The sequence below is a fragment of the Tachyglossus aculeatus genome, chromosome 20 (assembly GCF_015852505.1).
Source record: "Tachyglossus aculeatus isolate mTacAcu1 chromosome 20, mTacAcu1.pri, whole genome shotgun sequence".
Classification (NCBI taxonomy): Eukaryota; Metazoa; Chordata; class Mammalia; order Monotremata; family Tachyglossidae; genus Tachyglossus; species Tachyglossus aculeatus.
This window is the reverse complement of record NC_052085.1, coordinates 6461923-6470914: the sequence shown is the minus strand read 5'-3', so window position 1 is coordinate 6470914 and position 8992 is coordinate 6461923. Positions and strand designations below refer to the sequence as shown.

Below are 8992 nucleotides of genomic sequence, written 5' to 3'. Positions count from 1 at the left end.
AGCGGCAGCAACAACCAAACAGCCAGCGTCGGGTTTCCTAGGCGACGCCCAAGGGCGGGGCGAGTCCGGGGGACTGCGCCTGCGCAGCAATGGCCAAACAGTCAGCGCCCGGTTTCCTAGGCGACGCCCAAGGGAGGGGGGCGAATCCGGGGGATTGCGCCTGCGCGGCGGCGGCAAAAAAAGCCCATACCGGGTTTCCTAGGCGACGCCTTGGGAGGGGGTCGAGTCCGGGGGACTGCGCCTGCGCGGCGGCGGCAAAAAAAGCCGGTGCCTGGTTTCCTAGACGGCGTCTAAAGCGAGAGGGCGAGTCAGGAGGACTGCGCTTGCGCGACGGCGGCAAAAGAAAGCCTTGTGGATCAGTGGAAAGAGCCCGGGCTTAAAAGTCAGACGTCATGGGTTCGAATCCCATATCTGCAACATGTATGCTGTGTGGCCTTGGGTAAGTCACTTCACTTCTCTGAGCCTCAGTTCCCTCATCTGTAAAATGGGGATTAAGATTGTGAGCCCCACATGGGACAACCTAATAATAATAATGATAGAATTTATTAAGCGCTTACTATATGCAAAGCACTGTTCTAAGCGCTGGGGAGGTTACAAGGTGATCAGGTTGTCCCACGGGAGGCTCACAGTCTTCATCCCCATTTTACAGATGAGGGAACTGAGGCTGAGAGAAGTGAAGTGACTTGCCCAAAGCCACACAGCTGACAATTGGCGGAGCCGGAATTTGAACCCATGACCTCTGACTCCAAAGTTAACCAAACCTAAGCACCTTGTATCCCCCCAGCGCTTAGAACAGTGCTTTGCAAATAGTAAGCGCTTAGCAAATGCCCTCATCATCATCAACGGCAAAAAAGCCAGTGCCTGGTTTCCTAGGCGACGCTTAGTGTGGGGCGAGTCCGGCAGACTGCCTCTGTGCGGCGGCGGCAAAAAAAAAGCCAGCGCCGGTTTCCTAGGCGACATCCAAGGATGTTGTTTTTTCTTGTTTTGTTCTCTGTCTCCCCCTTCTAGACTGTGAGCCCACTGTTGGGTAGGGTCCGTCTCTATGTGTTGCCGACTTGGACTTCCCAAGCGCTTAGTACAGTGCTCTGCACACAGTAAGCGCTCAAGAAATACGATTGATTGATTGATGGGACTGCGCCTGCGCGGCGGCGGCAAAAAAAAAAAAGCACCGGGTTTCCTAGGCGACACCCAAGCGGGGGGCGAGTCCGGGGGTTTGCGCCTGCGCGGCGGCAGCAGCAACAATGTCTGCGTCGGGTTTCCTAGGCGACGTAAAAGGACTAGGGGGCGAGTCCGGAGGACTGCGCCTGCGCGGCTGCAGGAAAGCCAGCGCCGGGTTTCCTAGGCGACGTCCGAGGGTCGAGGGGACAGCGCCTGGAAGACTAGCGTCAGGTTTCCTAGGTGACGTCCAGGGACTCCGAGCGCCAGGTTTCTTAGGCGACAGGCCCTACTGAGAGCTCACCTCCTCCAGGAGGCCTTCCCTGACTGAGCCCCTTCCTTCCTCTCCCCCTCCTCCCCCTCTCCATCCCCCCATCTTACCTCCTTCCTTCCCCACAGCACCTGTATATATGTATATATGTTTGTACATATTTATTACTCTATTTAGTTATTTTACTTGTACATATCTATTCTATTTATTTTATTAGTATTTATTTTACTTGTACATATCTATCCTATTTATTTTATTTTGTTAGTATGTTTGGTTCTGTTCTCTGTCTCCCCCTTTTAGACTGTGAGCCCACTGTTGGGTAGGGACTGTCTCTATATGTTGCCAACTTGTACTTCCCAAGCGCTTAGTACAGTGCTCTGCACACAGTAAGCGCTCAATAAATACGATTGATGATGATGATGTTTGCTTTTGTTCTCCGTCTCCCCCTTTTAGACTGTGAGCCCACTGTTGGGTAGGGACTGTCTCTATATGGTGCCAACTTGTACTTCCCAAGCGCTTAGTACAGTGCTCTGCACACAGTAAGCGCTCAATAAATACGATTGATTGATTGATTGATTGATTGACAGCGGGGGCGCCGGGGGGATTGCGCCTGCGCGGCGGCGGCGGCTAAAAAGCGAGCGCCCGGTTTCCTAAGCGACGTCCAAGGAGGGGGCCGCGCATGCGCGGCCGGGACGGCGGTGGTGCGCGTGCGCGTCGGGCTGTGGTGGCCGTTGTGTGTCTGTCCTTGGCCCTGTCAGACCTCTGTAAGTTCATTCATGCCTTCAGTCGTATTTATTGAGCGCTTCCTGTGTGCAGAGCACTGTACTAAGCGCTTGGGAAGTATAAATCGGCAACACATAGAGACCTATACCCAACAACAGGCTCACAGCTAGAAGGGGGAGACAGACAACATAACAAAACAAGTAGACAGGTGTCAATATAATCAAAATAGATCAATAGAATTATAGATGGTCTCTGTCCCCTGGTAGGGTCATCGTTTCCTCTGATATTATCGCTAGGGAACTTAAATATATCATGTCTCTAGTCACAGCTGTAGAAGCAGCGCCTCCAGATTCTCCCACACATAAAATTATAATAATAATGTTGGTATTAAGCGCTTACTATGTGTCAAGCACTGTTCTAAGCGCTGGGGGAGATACAAGGTAATCAGGTTGTCCCACGTGAGGCACACAGTCTTCATCCCCATTTTACAGATGAGGGAACTGCGGCCCAGAGAAGTTAAGTGACTTGCCCAAAGTCACACAGCTGACAAGTGGCGGAGCAGGAATTTGAACCCACGACCTCCGACTCCAAAGCCCGTGCTCTTTTCACTGAGCTACGCTGCTTCCCTTATGTTGTGTGTATGTATAAAATAAAAATAAATGATGGTATTTGTTAAGCGCTTACTATGTGCCAAGCACTGTTCTAAGTGCTAGGGGAGATACAAGGTAATCAAGTTGTCCCCCGTGGGGCTCACAGTCTTAATCCCCATCTTACAGATGAGGGAACTGAGGCCCTGAGAAGTTAAGTGACTTGCCCAAAGTCACACAGCAGAGAAGTGGCAGAGTGGGATTAGAACCCAGGACCTCTGACTCCCAAGCCCGGGCTCTTTCCATTAAGCCATGCGGCTTCTCTTTATATATTTAATTATATATATATATTTATGTATGTAAATATATAAATATATATTTATATATATATACATACATAATGAGCTCTTAACAAAAACTTATATAAATATAATATATATTTATATAAGTTGTATATTTAATTATATATAAATATATATTTATGTATACAAATATATAAATATATATTTATATGCATGCATACATAATGAGCACTTAAAAACATGTAAATATAATATATATATATATATATAATATATATTATATTTATATAAGTTTTTGTTAAGCGCTCATTATGTGTCAGTTGCTGTATTAAACGCTAGGGTGGATACAAGCAGATTGGTTTGGACACAGTCCCTGCCCCTCCCTGCCTACCTCGTAATAATGATCATGGTCTTTAAGGGCTTACTTTGTGCCAAGCACTGTACTAAGCACTGGTGTGGCTATAAGCAGACTGGACACAGTCCCTGTCCCGCCTGGGGCTCACAGTCGAAGTAGGAGAGAGAACAGCTGTTGAATCACCATTTTACAGCTTAAGGAGACTGAGGCACAGATAAGTTTTGTGACCAGGTATCGAATCCCTGTTTTGCAGTTGAGGAAACTGAGACACAGGGAAGTGAAGTGACTTGCCCAAAGTTCCACAGCTGGCAAGTGATGGCTCCGGGATTAGAACCCAGGTCTTCTGGATCCCAGGCCTCTGCTTTATCCATTAGGCCATGCTGCTTCCCTTCCCACATCCCCAGATCTCAGGCCCTGAGCCATTTTCCGTCTTCCCCCATTCCCATGCTTGGGAGCTGGGACATCTTGGTGGGCACAGAACCCGAAACACTAGACCAGAAGATCAATAAATCAGTAGTGCACATTGAATGCTTACTCTGTACAGAGCACTGTACTATTAATCAATCAATCGTATTTATTGAGCGCTTACTGTGTGCAGAGCACTGTATTAAGCGCTTGGGAAGTACAAGTTGGCAACTTATAGAGACAGTCCCTACCCAACAGTGGGCTCACAGTCTGGGGGAGTGCATATGAGGCAACAAAATCTCAGCCCTCAAGGGGCTTACCATTTAGCTGGGGAGGCAGACTCTAAAACAAATTACAGATACAATTAGGAGAAGCAGCGTGGCTCGGTGGAAAGAGCACGGGCTTTGGAGTCAGAGGTCATGGGTTCAAATCCCGGCTCCGCCAGCTGTCAGCCGTGTGACTTTGGGCAAGTCACTTAACTTCTCTGGGCCTCAGTTCCCTCATCTGTAAAATGGGGATTAAAACTGTGAGCCCCCCCGGCACAACCTGATCACCTTGTAACCTCCCCAGTGCTTAGAACTTAGTGCTTAGCTCTGCACACAGTAAGCGCTCAATAAATACGATTGATTGATTAGAACAGTGCTTTGCACATAGTAAGCACTTAACAAATATCATTATTATTATTATTATTATTAATTACAACCCCAGCATCACTTCCAGAAGCAATGGGTTAAGGAGCAACTCTGCAGCTGGCAGGGGTTGCCGCATTTCCCTCCCAGTTGGCCCTGGATTGCACTGTGGTAAAATGATGCAGGGTGTAATTTTTTTTTTCTTCTGGTGTTACACATATAAATACCCAGAATGTGAACATTTTGGTTACCGGGTTGCTGTGGTGATGAGAAGTTTTGCAGGAGCTAGTGGGAGTGAGCCATTTCATGGCATTCAGCCCCAGCTCAATTCCACAACTGTTGTCCCACTGAGATAAGGCTGAGCCATCCGTTCTGCTCTCTTCCCTGAACAGGTGCCCAGGAAACAGAAACTGAGCTTTTCTTAAGTATTTCCCCGGGATAGCCTGACTCTATATTCGGAGAAAACACGGCTGATGGTGAGATTCATGTTTGTGTGTGTGTGTGTGTGTGTACACAGCTGTAACCGCCAGTGTGAAAACCTCCTGGCCACATAATCATAATGATTAGAATACCTTGTTTTTTGTATAGTGGTTTTATTCCCAAAGCACTCTAACAATTAGTATCTCATTTTTTGCTCTCACAACAGCCCTGTGAGGTAGGTATGAGTCAGGTATTATTATCCCCGTTTTCCAGATGAAGAAACCGGGGCTAAGTGACTTGCCCAAGGTCACACAACAGACTGGTGTCAAGAGGTTGGACTCAAACCCAGGTCTATAATAATAATAATAATAATAATGGCATTTGTTAAGCGCTTACTATGTGCAGAGCACTGTTCTAAGCGCTGGGGGGGATACAAGGCGATCAAGTTGTCCCACATGGGGCTCACAGTCTTAATCCCCATTTTCCAGATGAGGTAACTGAGGCTCAGAGAAGTGACTTGCCCCAAGTCACACAGCTGACAATCGGCAGAGCCGGGATGTGAACCGATGACCTCTGACTCCAAAGCCCGGGCTCTTTCCATTGAGCCACGCTGCTCATCATTGTTAATTAATTAGCCCAAAGGGGAGACTGTCAACGAGGTGGCCCCAAGGCCACTGGCGGGTCAAAGGACCCGCCATAATGGCGAGGAGGAAGGTGAGGTGAGTCTTTGGCTTCCAGGCCGGGGCTCTTCCACTATACATGCTGCTTCCCCCACCAATCAAGCAGTGGTATTTATTGAGCGCCTACAGTGTGCAGACAACTGTACTAAGCGCTTGGGAGAGTACAATATAACGAGTTGGTAGGCATGTTCTCTGCCCACTACAAATTTACAGTCCAGGCTTGTATGAATGCTGGCTGGTGACCAATCTCGGACTGTCTTTTGCTGAGGCTGTGCTTCCTCTTTCCTGCTTTCAGTGCTCCACTGTCATTGTTGTCACTTTAGCCAACATTGTCGATACCACCAGCAACAGCAGGGACTGTACTGAGAGACTGTTGTGGGCAGACAATGGACTAGACACTTCTGGGTCATACAGAGGATGAAGTCCCTGCCCTTGAGGAGTTCCACTCTAATAAAGGAGGCGAGTGGACAGAAATTATCAACTAGTCAGTGGGTCAAAAAGTAAGAGTCTAGATTGAAAAGAAAACACAAGTAAAGGATGAAAATGAATTAATTCAATAGTTAACAAATAGTGGCTTTGGTTGGGGTGGGCAGAGTAGAGCTAACAGTGGCGAATGAGAATAATAATAGTTAATTCAGTAATAATAATAACTGTGGTCTTTAAGTGCATACTCTGTATCAGGCACTGTGCTAAGCACTAGAGTAGATGCAAGATAATAAGGTCCCACATGGGGCTTCCAATCTAAGTAGGAGGGAGAACAGGTATTGAATCCTCATTTTGCAGTTGAGGGAACTGAGGCACAGGGAATTCATTCATTCATTCAATCGTAGTTATTGAGTGCTTACTGTGTGCAGAGCACTGTCCTAAGCGCTCGCTCAGGACAGTATAACAATAAACAGACATATTCCCTGCCCACATTTAGCATACAGTCTAGAGCTTACTTAAGTGAAAAGAAGTTAAGTAACTTGTCCAAGGTCACACAGCTGGTACGTGGCAGAGCCGGGATTAGAACCCAGGTCCTCTGCCTCCCAGCCCTGGCCTTTCCCCCAGGCCACACTATGTCACACCAGGCCGCACTGCTGAAGATGGTGGCAGTAAAGACAGAGACATAAGGATGCTCTCAACCTCTCTTCTCCCATCTAAATGCCATTTTGCAGCTGTACACCAAAAGTCAGAAAATACCTTGACCTCTTAGAACCCCACTCAGTAGAAACACTGCTGCAGGGGCCTGGCCCTGAAGGGAACTTGGAAGGGGCCAGTGGGGGCAGCCCCCTGGTAGTCTCTGAGTTATGCTCGAGAATTGCCTTTGGACTACTGTCTAGATCCTAGGCCTGCATTTGTGTGCAAAGAAGCCAGGGCTCCCAGCCTCAGAGAGCCTGGCTCCAAAGGATCACCAGCTAGTCTTCCAACATCAGCATGAGCTGGATCCCAACGTGGAGCGTGGATGAAGAGAAAGAGAGAGACAGAGAGAGAGAAAGGGGCTTAGATTGGCGTTGTTGTCCCCGGACCTGCAAGAAAGGAGCTGAGCTCATTGTGCGGTTCCATGACGATAGAATCCGAGACTTCATTATGTATCATTAGCTTCAGTTTGCCCATGTTCTGAAGGTACGTTCAGAAGTTCGAATTGAGAAATGATGTGGTTATCAATCAATCAATCATATTTATTGAGCGCTTACTATGTGCAGAGCACTGTACTAAGCGCTTGGGAAGTACAAATTGGCAACGTATAGAGACAGTCCCTACCCAACACTGGGCTCACAGTCTAAAAGGGGGAGACAGAGAAACAGACAGACAGGTTATCGAGCAACAGAACAGACCCAGCCACCGATTGCAGAGGGTTGCGCAGCCTTTTCCAGGGACGTGGCCGAGCTGGAGGCAAAAGCGCAACAAACCGGGACAGGAGTCACACAAGATTGGTTTGGAAGGAAACACTTAACACCTCCAGCAGATGTGCCTCAAATACCATATTGGGAATCCTGTCAGGATAAACGATGAAGACATCGAAAAATCGGCAGCTGTGTATTCCTGGGACATCTGCTGGGAAATGTCAGTACCTTTGAGGGAGAATGCAGCAGAAGCAAAAAGGCAGCTTGGGCTAGCTCGAAATATATAAACATTTTCTTCTGAAGATGCCAATTCATTCAATTCATTCAATCGTATTTATTGAGTGCTTACTGTGTGCAGAGCACTGTCCTAAGCGCTTGGGAAAGTACAGTACAACAACAAAGATAGACAATCCCTGCCCACAACGAGCACACAGTCTCATCCAATGAAAAGGATGGACGAACACCTCTTGGTCTTCATCGTATGATGAGGCTGAATGTCAGTCAAGAGCATTAGCCCTCCTTTCTTACCTTACTGATTTCCTATACAATCAGGAAGGAGAGACAAGAGTGGATTCAATTTTATCTGGGCCCACGGCCTGATTTTCACGAGACATGATGAGCTCTTGATGTCTCCCCCGTTACAATGAAAGAAGACAGCTTTAGGCTCTCTGGGGCCTGTGCCCCCTGAACGATCATCCCTCTCCTCTCTTCCCCAGGGATTTTCCTTTCCCGGTGCAGCCCTTTCCTAGCTGAATTCAAGCAGAAAAAGAGTGGAGGAGGAGTTAGGCTGAAGAACATCTTGCTCCCAGGAAATCAGGTAGTGTGCCTTGCAAGACTTGATTCCTGGACTTTCACAGCTCTTTACTGTCCTTAGTGAATCAGAGGCAAGCAACAGTTCTCCCCTCCTTTGGAAGTGTCTTGTGAATTTAAGTGTACCTTGAAATCACATTGAATTCCCTTCAAAGCCCTACTGAGAGCTCACCTCCTCCAGGAGGCCTTCCCAGACTGAGCCCCCTCCTTCCTCTCCTCCTCCTCCCCCTCCCCATCGCCCCCGCCTTACCTCCTTCCCCTCCCCACAGCACCTGTATATATGTATATATGTTTGTATGTATTTATTACTCTTATTTGTACATGTTCATTCTATTTATTTTATTTTGTTAATATGTTTTGTTTTGTTCTCTGGCTCCCCCTTCTAGACTGTGAGCCCACTGTTGGGTAGGGACCGTCTCTATATGTTGCCAACTTGTACTTCCCAAGCGCTTAGTACAGTGCTCTGCACACAGTAAGCACTCAATAAATACGATTGAATGAATGAATCACATGTAGGTAGAAATTTAGTTTATTTTATAGCTGTCATCCTTGTCTACAAGAGCATCTACTGTGTGCCAACCCCTGAGTTTCTGCTTCTGCTCTGTCTTTAGTGCAGCAGCTTGCTGCCTCTTGTCTCTCCTCTCCAGGTTACGTTATGTATTTGTCACGTAATAATAATGATGATGGTATTTGTTAAGTGCTTACTATGTGTCAAGCACTGTTCCAAGCAATGGGGTAGATAACAGCAATCAGGTTGGACACATTCCATGTCCTACATGGGGCTCACAGTCTTAATACCTATTTTACAAGTGAGGAAACTGAGTCACAG

At 47.4% G+C, this 8992-nt stretch overlaps 1 long non-coding RNA gene across 6 annotated transcripts in view; it reads left to right on the top strand.

Moving 5' to 3' along the window:
- Window positions 1-407: 407 nt before the first annotated feature.
- The window catches only part of LOC119941650, a 42219-nt gene continuing 33634 nt past the window's right edge, over window positions 408-8992 (top strand). For 4 of the 6 annotated variants that reach the window (XR_005455239.1, XR_005455237.1, XR_005455242.1 and 1 more), the window contains exons 1-3: window positions 2134-2190; window positions 4820-4903; window positions 8070-8170. This is a non-coding gene — a long non-coding RNA (uncharacterized LOC119941650). Of the gene's footprint in view, window positions 440-1320; window positions 1399-2133; window positions 2191-4819; window positions 4904-8069; window positions 8171-8992 lie in introns of those variants that run through there. The other 2 variants (XR_005455240.1, XR_005455238.1) reach the window with 2 other exon arrangements.